This window comes from Felis catus, chromosome C1 (assembly GCF_018350175.1).
Source record: "Felis catus isolate Fca126 chromosome C1, F.catus_Fca126_mat1.0, whole genome shotgun sequence".
Lineage (NCBI taxonomy): Eukaryota > Metazoa > Chordata > Mammalia > Carnivora > Felidae > Felis > Felis catus.
Window position 1 is genome coordinate 155,776,425 of NC_058375.1, and position 16,612 is coordinate 155,793,036.

The 16,612-nt window shown below is 37.7% G+C and overlaps 1 protein-coding gene across 2 annotated transcripts in view; it reads left to right on the forward strand.

Annotated features, from left to right (window-relative positions):
- Window positions 1–16,612, forward strand: part of XIRP2 (xin actin binding repeat containing 2) — a 693,081-nt gene that overhangs the window by 265,168 nt on the left and 411,301 nt on the right. The gene's annotated exons all lie outside the window — the stretch shown is intronic.

Below are 16,612 nucleotides of genomic sequence, written 5' to 3' on the forward strand. Positions count from 1 at the left end.
CCCAGGCGCCCCTAAACCACAATTTCTTTATCCATTCATCAGTTGATGTACATTTAGGCTCTTTCCATAATTTGGCTATTGTTGGGAGTGCTGCTATAAACATTGGGGTACAAGTGCCCCTATGCATCAGTACTCCTGTATCCCTTGGGTAAATTCCTAGCAGTGCTACTGCTGGGTCATAGGGTAGGTCTATTTTTAATTTTTTGAGGAACCTCCACACTGTTTTCCAGAGTGGCTGCACCAATTTGCATTCCCACCAACAGTGCAAGAGGGTTCCCGTTTCTCCACATCCTCTCCAGCATCCATAGTCTCCTGATTTGTTCATTTTGGCCACTCTGACTGGCGTGAGGTGATATCTCAGTGTGGTTTTGATTTGTATTTCCCTGATGAGGAGCGACGTTGAGCATCTTTTCATGTGCCTGTTGGCCATCCGGATGTCTTCTTTAGAGAAGTGTCTATTCATGTTTTCTGCCCATTTCTTCACTGGGTTATTTGTTTTTCGGGTGTGGAGTTTGGTGAGCTCTTTATAGATTTTGGATACTAGCCCTTTGTCTGATATGTCATTTGCAAATATCTTTTCCCATTCCGTTGGTTGCCTTTTAGTTTTGTTGGTTGTTTCCTTTGCTGTGCAGAAGCTTTTTATCTTCATAAGGTCCCAGTAGTTCATTTTTGCTTTTAATTCCCTTGCCTTTGGGGATGTGTCAAGTAAGAAATTGTTGTGACTGAGGTCAGAGAGGTTTTTTCCTGTTTTCTCCTCTAGGGTTTTGATGGTTTCCTGTCTCACATTCAGGTCCTTTATCCATTTTGAGTTTGTTTTTGTGAATGGTGTGAGAAAGTGGTCTAGTTTCATCCTTCTGCATGTTTCTGTCCAGTTGTCCCAACACCATTTGTTAAAGAGACTGTCTTTTTTTCCATTGAATATTCTTTCCTGCTTTGTCAAAGATTAGTTGGCCATACATTTGTGGGTGTAGTTCTGGGGTTTCTATTCTATTCCATTGGTCTACGTGTCTGTTTTTTTGCCAATACCATGCTGTCTTGATGATTACAGCTTTGTAGTAGAGGCTAAAGTCTGGGATTGTGATGCCTCCTGCTTTGATCTTCTTCTTCAAAATTACTTTGGCTATTTGGAGCCTTTTGTGGTTCCATACATACTTTAGGATTGCTGGTTCTAGATTCAAGAAGAATGCTGGTGCAATTTTGATTGGGATTGCATTGAATGTGTAGATAGCTTTGGGTAGTATTGACATTTTGACAATATTTATTCTTCTAATCCATGAGAATGGAATGTTTTTCCATTTCTTTATATCTTCTTCAATTTCCTTCATAAGCTTTCTATAGTTTTCAGCATACAGATCTTTTACATCTTTGGTTAGATTTATTCCTAGGTATTTTATGCTTTTTGGTGCAATTGTGAATGGGAACAGTTTCTTTATTTGTCTTTCTGTTGCTTCATTATTAGTGTATAAAAATGCAACTGATTTCTGTACATTGATTTTGTATCCTGTGACTTTGCTGAATTCATGTATCAGTACTAGCAGACTTCTGGTAGAGTCTATTGGATTTTCCATGTATAATATCATGTCATCTGCAAAGAGTGAAAGCTTGACTTCATCTTTTCCAATTTTGATGCCTTTGTTTTCCTTTTGTTGTCTGATTGCCGATGCTAGAACTTCCAACACTATGTTAAACAACAGCGGTGAGAGGGGACATCCCTGTCATGTTCCTGATCTCAGGGAAAAAGCTCTCAGTTTTTCCCCGTTGAGGATGATGTTAGCTGTGGGCTTTTCATGAATGGCTTTTATGATCTTTAAGTATGTTCTTTCTATCCCGACTCTCTCGAGGGTTTTTATTAAGAAAGGGTGCTGAATTTTGTCAAAGGCCTTTTCTGCATCGATTGACAGGATCATATGATTCTTTTCTTTTATTAAGGTGATGTATCACGTTGATTGATTTGCGAATGTTGAACCAGCCCTGCAGCCCAGGAATGAATCCCACTTGATCATGGTGAATAATTCTTTGTATATGCTGTTGAATTCAATTTGCTAGTATTTTATTGAGAATATTTGCATCCATATTCATCAGGGATATTGGCCTGTAGTTCTCTTTTTTTTTTTTCAATGTTTTTATTTATTTTTGGGACAGAGAGAGACAGAGCATGAACGGGGGAGGGGCAGAGAGAGAGGGAGACACAGAATCGGAAACAGGCTCCAGGCTCCGAGCCATCAGCCCAGAGCCTGACGCGGGGCTCGAACTCACGGACCGCGAGATCGTGACCTGGCTGAAGTCGGACGCTTAACCGACTGCGCCATCCAGGCGCCCCTGTAGTTCTCTTTTTTTACTGGGTCACTGTCTGGTTTAGGAATCAAAGTAATACTGGCTTCATAGAATGAATCTGGAAGTTTTCCTTCCCTTTCTATTTTTTGGAATAGCTTGAGAAGGATAGGTATTATCTCTGCATTAAACGTTTGGTAGAACTTCCCTGGGAAGCCATCTGGTCCTGGACTCTTATTTTTTGGGAGATTTTGATGACTGATTCAATTGCTTCGTTGGTTATGGGTCTGTTCAAGCTTTCTATTTCTTCGTGATTGAGTTTGGAAGCGTGTGGGTGTTTAGGAATTTGTCCATTTCTTCCAGGTTGTCCAGTTTGTTGGCATATAATTCTTCATAGTATTCCCTGATAATTGCTTGTATCTCTGAGGGATTGGTTGTAATAATTCCATTTTCATTCATGATTTTATCTATTTGGGTCATCTCCCTTTTCTTTTTGAGAAGCCTGGCTAGAGGTTTATCAATTTTGTTTATTTTTTCAAAAAACCAACTCTTGGTTTTGTTGATCTGCTCTACAGTTTTTTTAGATTCTATATTATTTATTTCTGCTCTGATCTTTATTATTTCTCTTCTTCTGCTGGGTGTAGGCTGCCTTTGCTGTTCCGCTTCTATTTCCTTTAGGTATGCTGTTAGGTTTTGTATTGGAGATTTTTCTTGTTTCTTGAGATAGGCCTGGATTGCAATGTATTTTCCTCTCAGGACTGCCTTCGCTGCATCCCAAAGCGTTTGGATTGTTGTATTTTCATTTTCATTTGTTTCCATCCATTTTTTTAATTTCTTCTCTAATTGCCTGGTTGACCCATTCATTCTTTAGTAGGGTGTTCTTTAACCTCCATGCTTTTGGAGGTTTTCCAGACTTTTTCCTGTGGTTGATTTCAAGCTTCATAGCATTGTGATCTGAAAGTATGCATGGTATGATTTCAATTCTTGTATACTTATGAAGGGCTGTTTTGTGACCCAGTATGTGATCTATCTTGGAGAATGTTCCATGTGCACTCGAGAAGAAAGTATATTGTGTCGCTTTGGGATGCAGAGTTCTAAATATAGCTGTCAAGTCCATCTGATCCAATGTATCATTCAGGGCCCTTGTTTCTTTATTGACCGTGTGTCTAGATGATCTATCCATTTCTGTAAGTGGAGTGTTAAAGTCCCCTGCAATTACCACATTTTTATCAATACGGTTGCTTATGTTTGTGAGTAATTGTTTTATATATTTGTGGGCTCCTGTATTTGGTGCATAGACATTTATAATTGTTAGCTCTTCCTGATGGATAGACCCTGTGATTATTATATAATGCCTTTCTTCATCTCTTGTTACAGCCTTTAATTTAAAGTCTAGTTTGTCTGATATAACTATGGCTACTCCAGCTTTCTTTTGGCTTCCAGTAGCATCATAAATAGTTTTCCATCCCCTCACTCTCAATCTGAAGGTGTCCTCAGGTCTAAAATGAGTCTCTTGTAGACAGCAAATAGATGGGTCTTGTTTTTTTATCCATTCTGATACCCTGTGTCTTTTGGTTGGCGCATTTAGTCCATTGACATTCGATGTTATTATAGAAAGATATGGGTTTAGAGTCATTGTGATGTCCGTAGGTTTCATGCTTGTAGCGATGTCTCTGGTACTTTGTCTCACAGGATCCCCCCTTAGGATCTCTTGTAGGGCTGGTTTAGTGGTGACGAATTCCTTCAGTTTTTGTTTGTTTGGGAAGACCTTTATCTCTCCTTCTATTCTAAATGACAGACTTGCTGGATAAAGGATTCTTGGCTGCATATTTTTTCTGTTCATCACATTGAAGATTTCCTGCCATTCCTTTCTGGCCTGCCACGTTTCAGTAGAGAGATCAGTTGCAAGTCTTATAGGTCTCCCTTTATATGTTAGAGCACGTTTATCTCTAGCTGCTTTCAGAATTTTCTTTTTGTCCTTGTATTTTGCCAGTTTCACTATGATATGTCATGCAGAAGATCGATTCAAGTTACGTCTGAAGGGAGTTCTCTGTGCCTCTTGGATTTCAATGCCTTTTTCCTTCCCCAGATCCAGGAAGTTCTCAGCTATTATTTCTTCAAGTACACCTTCAGCACCTTTCCCTCTCTCTTCCTCCTCTGGAATACCAATCATGTGTATATTATTTCTCCTTAGTGCATCACTTAGTTCTCTAATTTTCCCCTCATACTCCTGGATTTTTTTATCTCTCTTTTTCTCAGCTTCTTCTTTTCCATAATTTTATCTTCTAGTTCACCTATTCTCTCCTCTGCCTCTTTAATCCGAGCCATAGTTGTCTCCATTTTATTTTGCAACTCATTGAAAGCATTTTTTAGCTCCTCCTGGCTGTTCCTTAGTCCCTTGATCTCTGTAGCAAGAGATTCTCTGCTGTCCTTTATACTGTTTTCAAGTCCAGCGATTAATTTTATGACTATTATTCTAAATTCACTTTCTGGTATATTGTTTAAATCATTTTTGATCAGTTCGTTAGCTGTTGTTATTTCCTGGACGTTTTTTTGAGGGGAATTCTCATGTTTCATCATTTTGGTTAGTCCCTGGAGTGGCACGTCCCCTGTGCTGTCTTGAATAACTTGTATTGGTGGGCGGGGCTGCAGTCAGACCTGATGTCTGCCCCCAGCCCACTGATGGGGCCACAGTCAGATTGGTGTGTGCCTTCTCTTCCCCTCTCCTAGGGGCGGAATTCACTGTGGGGTGGTGTGGCCCGTCTGGGCTACTTGCACTCTGCCAGGCTTGTGGTGCTGGGGATCTGGTGTATTAGCTGGGGTGGATCGGCAAGGTGCACAGGGGCGGGAGGGGCAGGCTCAGCTTGCTTTTCCTTTGGAGATCCGCTTCAGGAGAGGCCCTGCGGCACAGGGAGGGAGTCAGACCCGCCGGATGGATGGATCTGCAGAAGCACAGAGTTGGGTGTTTGCACGGAGCAAGCAAGTTCCCTGGCAGGAACTGGTTCCCTTTGGGATTTTGGCTGGGGATGGGCGAGGGAGATGGTGCTGGCGAGTGCCTTTGTTCCCTGCCAAACTGAGCTCTGTAGTCCGGGGCTCAACAACTCTCCCTCCCGTTGTCCCAGCCCTCCCGTTCTCCGAGCAGAGCTGTTAGCTTATAACCTTCCAGATGTCAAGTCCCATTTGCTGTCGAAACACACTCCATCAGGGCCCACCACTTTTGCAAGCCAGACCTGGGGGCTCTGCCTGGCCGGCGGCCTGCCTCTCCGCCCCGGCTTCCTCCCGCCAGTCCGTGGAGTGCGCACCACCTCGCCGCCCTTCCTACCCTCTTCCGTGGGCCTCTCATCTGCGCTTGGCTCCAGAGACTCTGTTCTGCTAGTCTTCTGGCGGTTTTCTGGGTTATTTAGGCAGGTGTAGGTGGAATCTAAGTGATCAGCAGGACGCGCGGTGAGCCCAGCGTCCCCCTACGCCGCCATCTTCCCAGGATCCTCTATCCTATTTTTCTTAACTCAAATTTTTCAGTTGATTCTGGTTTATTCTCACGTTTCTCAAATCTAATGATGAGAGTAATTAGGTAATCAACTATAAAAGGAAAGCTAAAGCTGGGGTAAACTAGATCTTAATATGTAATTACTGCTGGAAACCATTTTACAAATTGTTCCCCAAAATTAAGTTTTTTGTTTCTTTTTTCCCCCATAAGAACAAAAACAAACAAAAACAAGCATAAAAACTTCCTTTGAAAGGTAATGCCCTCTGTGCTGTCTTGGATTTATGATGTCTTTCTTACTATAATATAATATAATATATAATGGTTTTGAACATTAAACTTAATTTCTGTTTGAAACTTACTGTGAGATCTTTCATCTCAGTAGACTTCAAGAGCACACAGAAATCCATGAAACAATCACTTATAGGTTTCACTTGGTCTCTGAAAGCAGTACGTTCCTGTGAAACCTTTTGTAAACTGAAATGGCAAAAGAAAAGAAGCAATTACTATTAATTGATACAGAAAGTTTTTGAGTGTTCTCAGACCCAGAAAATGACCTGTCTTAAGCTGTTCTTGTACCTTAGGAATATCCTGCTAATGGTTACACAAAGTAAATCAAGATAAACCACAGATCTTCACAGGCATGGTTTAAAACTATGGCTGCTTGTTGCCGAGATGCTAAGTGTGGTTCCCCTGAAGGAGCTTGGCAGGGCCCCTCTTGCTGCTTGAGATAAGCACAGCATCTCTCATGGCCTATAGATGAAGCATGAAGCAAATCTATTGAATGAGTTAGGACCTTCTGTCCATGCTTATTCTGCAGATTAGCTGCCTAACCCAATCACTAGATTAAATTATAATATCTAATAAGCAGAATTATCTTGATTGGCTATGTACGTAATGGTCGCATTGCTGTGTGATAAATAGAACTATGTTGTTTGGCCTTCCTGACCCATCATAAAGACTTTTTCTCCCCACTTACCAACGTGGGACCAAGTACCACTTTGGTTTGTTCTGGGTTCTGCCATAAAATGTTGTATTAGAAGTCACTCATCATCTGTAGGGGCCACATTCGATAACACCATTCCCCTCCATAAATAGAATTAATTTCACCAATTTGAAAAGTAATTTTTAAGAAAAATTAGAATAGACACTTATTCTTCAGAATCCAATTGTCACCAAAATTTAGTAGGAGTCATATCTGTCTTTTTGTTATTTGTCTTCCTTTGTAAGAGAACAGTGATATCAGTGTATATAATCACATATTGCTTTAAGAGACGATGATCTGTCATCACTTGGAAAAAAGAACATGTGATGAATGATAAAAGATGGCATTTACCTGTTCATTATTTATATTAGCTGTGATAATTTCTTGCAATTTAAAAATACATTTTGTCCAACGGTAACTATGAAGGATATTTTTAAGTTCACTTTTTTATCTTATTTTTTCACTGTCCTCTTCCTGTGAATTTTCCCTGTGGATCTATAGTGTTTTCATGCTTCAATTTTTAAATGGTTCACTAGAGAATTTTCAGAGCCTATAAATCTTACATTTTTTTTTGTCTTACACTGAGTTAGATTATATATTGATTGATACTTAATTACAAAATCACAATTTTTTAACAGACTTTGTTCATATTTTGGTTATAATTAATGTTTTAGTCATCAAATTGATGGGGATGTGAATATTCTCTTTTCATAACATCAATAAATCAAGGGTATTGTTTAGAAATTTCTACGGAAGACAACTTTTACAATATTATACATCTAGTGTACTACAGGTCTCAAATTTATAGTCCTATGAGACACATAACTGAGAATACAGTGCTGTTAAATAATGTTATCATGCTCATAAAGTACATATTTTCCAGCTGGGTGCAACTTTAGGAGAATTTGATACTTATGATCTTCTAGGATTGAAGTGCAAGTGGACATTAAAGTTACGAGGAAGCAAAGGGAAGTACAGTCTCCAGGTAGTTTCATGTTAATACAGTAATCACATGCAAAATAAGTGTGTTCTATTTCAGTGTCAACAAAACACTAGGAAACTGCCCATAAGGAAGTAATTTAATTACTTTATTATCATTTTAATTCCAGTATAGGCAACATACAGGGTAATATTAGTTTCAGGTGTACAATATAGTGATTCAACACTTCCATACATCACCTGGTGCTCATCACAACAAGAGCACTCCTTAATCCCCGTCATCTATTTAACTCATTCCCCTCCACCTCTGCCCACCTCCCCTCTCTTAACTATCGGTTTGCTTTCTATGGTTAAGAGTGTTTCTTGGTTTGCCCCCCCCCTTTTTCTCCTTTGTTCATTTGAGGTTTTTTCTTAAGTTTCACGTATGAGTGAAATCATATGATGTTTGTCTTTGAATGATTTATTTCACTTAACATTACACTCTGTAGCTCTTTCCATGTTTTTGCAAATGGCAAGATTTTATTTTTATGGCTGACAAATATTATTTTTATGGATAATTATATGTATATAACACATCTATATATATTATAGATTTTGTATGTATATTATATATATAATACATCTTTTTTATCCATCTATCAGTGGACACATGGTTTCCTTCCATAATTTGGCTACTGTAAAAAATGCTGCAATAAACATAGGGATGCATATATCTTTTTAAATTATTGTTTCCATATTTTTTGTTAAACACCCAGTAGTGGAATACAGGCTCATATGGTAATTCCATTTTTTATTTTTTGAAGAAACTCCATACTGTTTTCCATAGTGACTGTACCATTTTGCATTCCCACCAACAGTAAATGAGGGTTTCTTTTTCTCCACAGCTTCACCAACACTTGTTATTCCTTGTATTTTTGATGTTAGCCATTCTGACAGGTGTCGGTTGATATCTTATTGTCATTTTGATTTGTATTTCCCTGATGATGAGTGATGTTGAGCAAGTTTTCATGTGTCTGTTGACCATTTGTCTTCTTTGGAGATATGTCTGTTCTTCTCAATTTTTAAATGGATTCTTTTGTGTGTGTGTGTGTGTGTGTGTGTGTGTGTGTGTGTTGAATTATATCAGTTCTTTATGTATTTTGGACACTAACCCTTTATTCGGTATGTCATTTGCAAATATCTTCTCCCATTATATCTGTTGTCTTTTAGTTTTGTTGACTGTTTCCTTTGTTGTGCAGAAGCTTTTTATTTTGTTACAGAACCAATAGTTTATTTTTGCCTTTGTTTCCCTTGCCTCGGGAGATATATCTAGAAAAATGTTTGCTGTGGCCAATGTCAGAAACATTATTGCCTGTGCTCTTTTATAGGATTTTTATGGTTTCAGGGTCTCACATTTATGCCTTAATCCATTTTGAGTTTATTTTTGTATGTTATGTGAGAAAGTGGTCCAGTTTCATTCTTTTGCATGTAGCTGTCCAATTTTCCCAAAGCCATTTGTTGATGTGACTGTCTTTTTCTCACCGGATATTCTTTTTTGCTTTGTCAAAGATAATTGACCATATAGTCATGGGTTTATTTCTGGGCTTTCTATTCTGTTCTATTGATCTATGTGTCTATTTTTGTGCTAGTACCATACTGTTTTGATTACTACAGTTTTGTTATATATTTTGATATCTGAGATTGGAGCACCTTCAGTTTTGCTCTTCTTTTCCAGAATTGTTTAGGCTATTCAGGATCTTTTGTGGTTCCATACAAATTTTAGGATTATTTGTTCTAGTTTGTGAAAAGTGCTATGGTATTTTGATAGGGATTGCACTCAATCTGTTAATTGCTTTGGGTAGAACAGAAATTCTAACAACATTTGTTCTTTAAATCTATGGGCATGGAATGAATGTCTTTTCATTTCTTTGTGTCATCTTCAATTTCTTTCATCAGTGTTTTATGGCTTTCAGAGTATAGATCTTCCACCTGCTTGGTTAAGCTAGTCCTAGGTATTTTATTATTTTTGGTACAATTGTAAAGGAGATTGTTTTCTTAATTTCTCTTTCAGCTACCTCATTACTACTAGTGTATAGATATGCAACCGATTTCTGTACATTGATTTTATATCCTGTGACCTTACAGAATTCATTTATCAGTTCTAGCATATTTTTGGTGGAGTCTTAGGGTTTTCTCTATGCGGTGTCATGTGATCTGCAAATCATGAAAATTTTCCTACTTTCTTACCAATCCAGATGCCTTTTATTTCTTTTTCTTATCTGAGTGCTGTGGCTAGGACTTCCAGTACTATTTTGCATAAAAGTGGTGAGAGTGGTCATCCTTGTCTTGTTTATGATCTTAAAGGAAATGCTTTCAGTTTTCATCATTGTGTATGATGTTAGCTGTTCCTTCTAAACCTATTTTGTTGAGTGTTTTTGTCATGACTGGCAGTTCTACTTTGTCAAACGATTTTTCTGCATCTGTTGAGATGATCGTATGTTTCTTTTCCTAGCTCTTGTTGATGTGATACATCACATTGGTTGATTTGCAAATATTGAACTTGTATCTTGGAATAAATCCCACCTGATTGTGGTGAATGATTTTTGTAATATTGAATTGGGGTTATCAATATTTTGTTGAGAATTTTTTTATCTGTGTTCTGCAGATATTGGCCTGTAGGTCTTTTTTTGTGGTGTCTTTATGGGCTTTTGGTATCTGGGTAACCATGGACTACTTAATAAATTTGGAAGTTTTTCTTCCTCTTCTATGTTTTGGAATAATTTAAGAAAAATAGATATTAACTCTCTTTTAAAAGTTTGGTGAAATTCACCTGTGAAGCCATGTGGTCCTGGACTTTTGTTTGTTGGGAGTTTTTTGATTACTATTTCAATTTGATTGCTGATAATTGGTGTGTTGGAATTTTCTATTTCTTCCTGATTCAGTTTTGGGGGGTTATTTGTTTCTAGGAATTTATCCATTTCTTCTAGGTTTTCCAATTCGTTGACATAAAGTTTTTCATAATGTTCTCTTAAAATCCTTTGTATTTCTGTGTTGTTGGTTTGTGTCTCTCCTCTTTCATTTCTGATTTTCTTTGAGTGTTTCTCTCTTTTTCTCTTTCATATCTGACTAAAGGTTTATTAATTTTGGTGACCTTTTCAAAAGATCAGCTCCTGGATTCATTGATCTTTCTCTCTCTTTTTTTTAACTTTCTGTTTTATTTTTCTCTAATCTTTATTATTTCCTTCTACTGGTTTTGGGTTTGGTTTGTCCTTTTTGTAGCTCAACAAGATGTAAGATTAGGTTATTTATTTGAGATTTTGCTGCCTTTTTAATATATGCCTGTACTGCTATAAACTTCCCTCTTATAATAGATTTTGTTGCATCCAAAGATTTTGGACTATTGTGTTTTCATTTTCCTTTGTCTCCATGTATTTTTTCTAATTTTTTCTTTGATTTCTTGGCTGATCCATTCATTGTTTAGTAGTATGTTATTTAACCTCCATATATTTGTATTCTTTCCAGATTTTTTCTCATGTTTGATTTCTAGTTTTATATCTCTGTGGTAGGAAAAGATACATTGTATGATTGCATTGTATTGAATTTCTTGAGACTTATTTTGTGGCCTAACACATGATCACTTCTGGGTAAGGTTCCATGTCCATTTGAAAAAAAATGCATTTTCTGCTGTTTTAGGATGGGATTTTCTGAGTATATCTGTTACATCCATCTCATCCAGTACCATTTCATTGTTGATTTTCATCTGGATGATCTATCCATTGATAAAAGTGGGGTGTTAAACTCTCGTGCTATTATTGCATTAATGTTAATTACTTCATTTATATTTGTTATTAGGTGTTTTATGTATTTGGGTACTCCCATTTAGGATGCGTAAATGTTTACAATTGTCATATATTCTTGTTGGAATATTGCCTTTATTATTATATAGTGTCTTTCTTTGTCTCCTGTTATAGTCTGTTTTAAAGTCTGTTTTGTCCAATATAAGTATTGGTACCCTGGCTTTTTTTTTTTTTTAACTTCCATTGTTTGATAAATGTTTTTTCATCCGTTCAGTTTTGATCAGATTTGTCTTTAGTACTGAAATGAGTCTCTTGTAGGTAGTATATACAGCTGGATCTTTTTTTTTTTAATCCATTCTGTCATCATATGTCTCTTTTATTTTTTAAATGTTCATTTAATTTTGAGAGAGAGTGAAAGAGAAACAGAATGTGAGTGGAGGAGGGGCAGAGAGAGAAGGAGACACAGACTCTGAATCAGGCTTCAGGTTCTGAGCTGTCAACACAGAGCCTGACATGGGGCTCAAACCCACTAACCATGAGATCATGACCTAAGTTGAATCAGACGCTTAGCTGACTGAACCACCCAGGTGCCCCATCATCTTATGTCTCTTTATTGGAGCATTTAGTCATTTACATTCAAAGTGATTATTGACAAATATGTATTTATTGGCATTTTGTTGTTTGTTTTATCCTTATGTTTATAGTTCTTCTTTGTTCCTTTCTTCCGTTGCTCTCTTTTATCACAGTTTGCTAGATTTCTTTAGTGACGTACTTGGATTACTTTCTCTTTATTTTTTGCATATCTATTAATTTTTGATCTGTAGTTACCATTAGTTTTATTTATAACATCTTACTCATATAGCAATGTATATTAAGTAGATTTTCACTTAAGTGTGAACTCATTCTTTACCCCTCTCCTGCCTCCCTCCCATGTTTTTGATTTATTTTTATAGATGTACATAATTTTACTGCTTTTGTGGTTCCTACTTTCTTACTCCTGCTTATGGTCTTTCCTTTCCACTCACAGAATACCCTTTAACATTTATTGCAAGACTTGTTTAGTAGCGATGAATTCCTTAATGTTTGTTTGTCTGGGAAACTCTTTGGCCTTGCTGGATAGAGAATTTGGGTTGCAGTTTTCTTTTCTTTTCTTTTCTTTTCTTTTCTTTTCTTTTCTTTTCTTTTTCTTTCTGCACTTTTATTATATCATGGCCCTCTTTTCTTGCCTACAAAGTTTCTGCTGAAAAATCAGCTGATAGCCTTAGGCAGTTTCACTCACGAGTAACTGTTTTGTTTTGTTTTGTTTCCTCTTGCTACTTTTAAAATTCTCTATCATTATTCTTTTCCATTTTAATTACTATGCATCTTGGTGTGGGCTTCCTTCAGTTGATTTTGTTGGGGGCTTTCTGTGCTTTCTAGATCTGGATTTCTGTTTCCTTCCCCAGATTCAGTTAATTTTTAGCTATTATTTCTTCAAATACATTTTCCCTCTTTTTCTTGTGTTCTCCCTTTGATGCAAATATTATTACACTTGATGGTGTCGCTGAGTTCCCTTAGTCTATTTTGATTTATTATTATTTTTCTCTCTCCTGTTCAGCTTGATTACTTTCCATTACTCTGTCCTGCCAGTGGCTGATCGATTCTTCTGCTTCCTCCATTCTACTATTTATTCCACCTAAGGTATTTTTTTTTTAATTTTGATTTAGTTTGAGAGACAGAGAGAAAGAGAGCATGAGCAAGGGAGGGGCAGACAGGGAGAGAGAGGATCCCAAGCAGGCTCCACACTTTTAACATGGAGACTAATTCAGGGCTCAACCCCACAAACTGCAAGATTATGACCTGAGCCGAAATCAAGAGATGGATGCTTAACTGGCTGAGTTACCCAGGCACCCCCATCTAATGTATTTTTAATTTCACTTACTGAGTTCTTCATCTCTGATTGGTTCTTTTTTTATGTTTTCTCTCTCTCTGTTGAGGGTCTCATTGAGGTTCTCTGCTCTTTTCTGATATCCAGTGAGTATCTTTGACCATTTCTATAAATTATTTATCAGAAATATTACTTATATCCATTTTCTAAAGCACTTTTGCTGTGATTTTGTCCTGTTCTTTAATTTGGGATATATCCATTTTGTATAACTCTCTTGTGTCTGCTTCTATGTGATAGGAAAGTCAGCAGTATCTCCTCCTCTTGAAAGTAGTGGCCTTATGAAAAAGAGGTCCTATAGTGTCCTGCTGTGCAATGTCCCCCATTTACCAGAACCTGGTGCTTTAGAAGTGTCCCCTGTGTGTGTTGTGTGCACCCCACTCTTGTGGTCAAACCACTTTTTCCTTCAATGTAGTCTGCTGGTTGTGGGCAGAGTTTGGTCCCTGTGGTGTTCTTGGGTTAGTCTGGAGCCACCTTCAGTTGACACACCTTCAGTTGTGTCACATCATGTTGTAGCATGGAACTGTAGGCATTTTTTTTTGTTTTAGTCTCTGAGAAGCTCTCATTGGTGGTTGGGGTCTACAGTTAGACCTGATGTCTGCCCCAGCTCATTGCTGATCCTGCAGTGGGACAGATGAGTGTGATTATCTTCCTCTCTCCTTGAGACAAGAATTACTTTGGTGTGGTGCTGGCCCCTGTCGGAGCTGCTGGCCCACTATCAGGATGTGGCACACCTTTAGATAGACTCTGGCCAAGGATATATTGGAGTGTGCAGGTTTGCAGGAGAACATGAGGCATGTGGTGCTAGCAAGGTCTATGCTGCTTGCTGTGGGAGGGGGCCTGCTGCTGTCTGGGAAAACTCCTGTGGAGGCCCACAGGGTTGGAGGGGGCAAATGCATGTAAGTTCATAGAGGTGAGGTGTGCTGTTAGCAAGTTAGGTGGAGAGCTTTGGATCTGCACTGGTTCCCACAGGTATTTATGTATTTAGGCTGGGGCAGGGGAGGGAAATGGTGATTGCCAGCTCTTTTGTTCTTAGGTGAGACTCACAAAGATCTTTCCCCCTCCAGTACACCCTCTGAAATTAGTAAACAATCTCCCTCCCGTATACCCCAGGTATTTTTCAAACTATATGCTGTATCTCATTGGGGCTGTTTATTGTGCTGTCTCATTAAGGGTCAGGACTCAGTTTCCTAGTGCCCTCAGCTCTTTCAGAGCTAAGTCTACCGATTTTTAAAGTTCCAAGTGGTAAGCTCCACTGATTATAAGAACTCTTGAAGTTGAGTGTCTCTTGTTTTCAAAGCCAAATATGGGGATTTCTCACCCCAGTATGGATCTCTCATGCCTGGGGTTCCTGGTGTGAGTCTCTCTTTCCCCTCTCTGCATCTGTGGTGTTTTTCCCTCCAGTAGACAATACTGCAGTTTCATTTATCTCCCATCCATACCTCTCCCCCTTCCAATCCTCTTTAATGTGGACTTTTCTCTACATTTAGCTGTGTAGAGTCTGTTCTGCCAGTCTTCAGGTCGTTTCTTGGTTATTTACATTGATATGGATGTGTTATCTAGTTGTATCTGTGGAGCAAGGTGAGCTGAGAATCCTCCTACTCTGCCATCTTCCCTGGAAGTTTCAATGTAGTAACTTTAATAGATATTCAAGAATAAAGACCCACCCATCCCTCCCCTCACTCTTTGCAATAATTTGAACTTGTATTCTTGACATCCAGCAGAGCCCCCAAAATAGTGATTTGAGTACATGGGCTCTGGAGACAGATTAAATTCCTGATGCCACCATTATTCACTGTCTATATGACTAATGTCAAATTACTTAATCTCTCTCAGACTTAGTTTTCACATTGATAGGAGGGGAATAATAGAAATTCCCAAAGGTTAATTTAAGCTTAAATTGAAACAATATGAAGTGTTTACCATAATACATGTTCTATGTATTTTAACTATTACCACATTTGGAGTCATTTATTCAAGTATGATTAAAGATATTATATCATTATACTTCAGGTCATTTCAACTTATGCAAATTTATGTTATTACCATTAAAATCTAAGTGCTCTAAGCATTTAGGGTTCCTAAAAGAATGTACTATATAATTTACAGAAAATGTAAGTGGTTAAAAGTCTACAAGGAACTGTGCTGAGCTATGATAATTTCAACCATAGAATATTTTCTTTCAGTGAATCTCCACAAAGAATCTCTAAGACCCTGCCAAAAAGCAAAACAAAATAAAACAGAACCCAAATAGTCTTTTGAGATTCTCACAGCACTTCCCTAAAAGAGGTGATGGCTTTCTCCAGAAAGATTAATTTGCATAGTATTCATTTTCTTTAGGAATTTATGACAGGTACCGTTATACTTCAGCTGAAATAAGACATTACTCAATACTAATAATAAAAATAACCACTTCTTTTTACCAATGAAAAACATAGCTTCTATTGGACTTTCTCAAGTCCCTTGAACAACACTGATATGAACTGTGTGGGTCCACAAATATGCTGATTTTGTACAGTACTTAATGTTTTTTTCTCTTCCCTATGATTTTATGAACACTTTTCTCTAGCTTACTTTATTATAAGAATGTAGTATGTAATACATGTAACATACCTAATATGTATTAATTGACTATTTATGTTATTGGTAAGGCTTTTGGTCCACAGTAGGCTATTAGTTGAGTGAGGCTAAAGTTATATACAGATTTTCAACTGAATGGGGGTCAGCACCCCTAACCTTTGTGTTGTTAAAGGGTTAACTATATTTATTTCAATCAATACTCAGGAAAAATCTTCAGTCCCATCAGCTGTAAAAAATGAATAAGTGATGTGGACAAAGTTACGTGGGTTGAAAATGAATGACTGGAGCCCTAATCTCTTTTTTATATTTATGAAAATCTCAGCTATCGTCATCCTACTGAACATAATGGGTGACTGCTTGTTATAAACCAATGGAAAGGTATTATATCAAGCAGTGAAGCACTGTACATTTTCTATAATTATTTCAATAATAGTTTTCTATTTAACAAATCACCTAATATAATCTTACTGATAGAAGATGAAATGGCATAAGGGGAGTAGTAAGGTTTAAGGATCAGAAAGTGGATTTGAAATTAGATTATTCCCGTTCCTCAACTTGTGTAAACACTTGCTGAATGTCCTCAATGGGTAAGGGATGTGCCAGGAACTAAGGTTATAAAGATGAAGAATAGGAACATGTCCTCTACCCTAAGG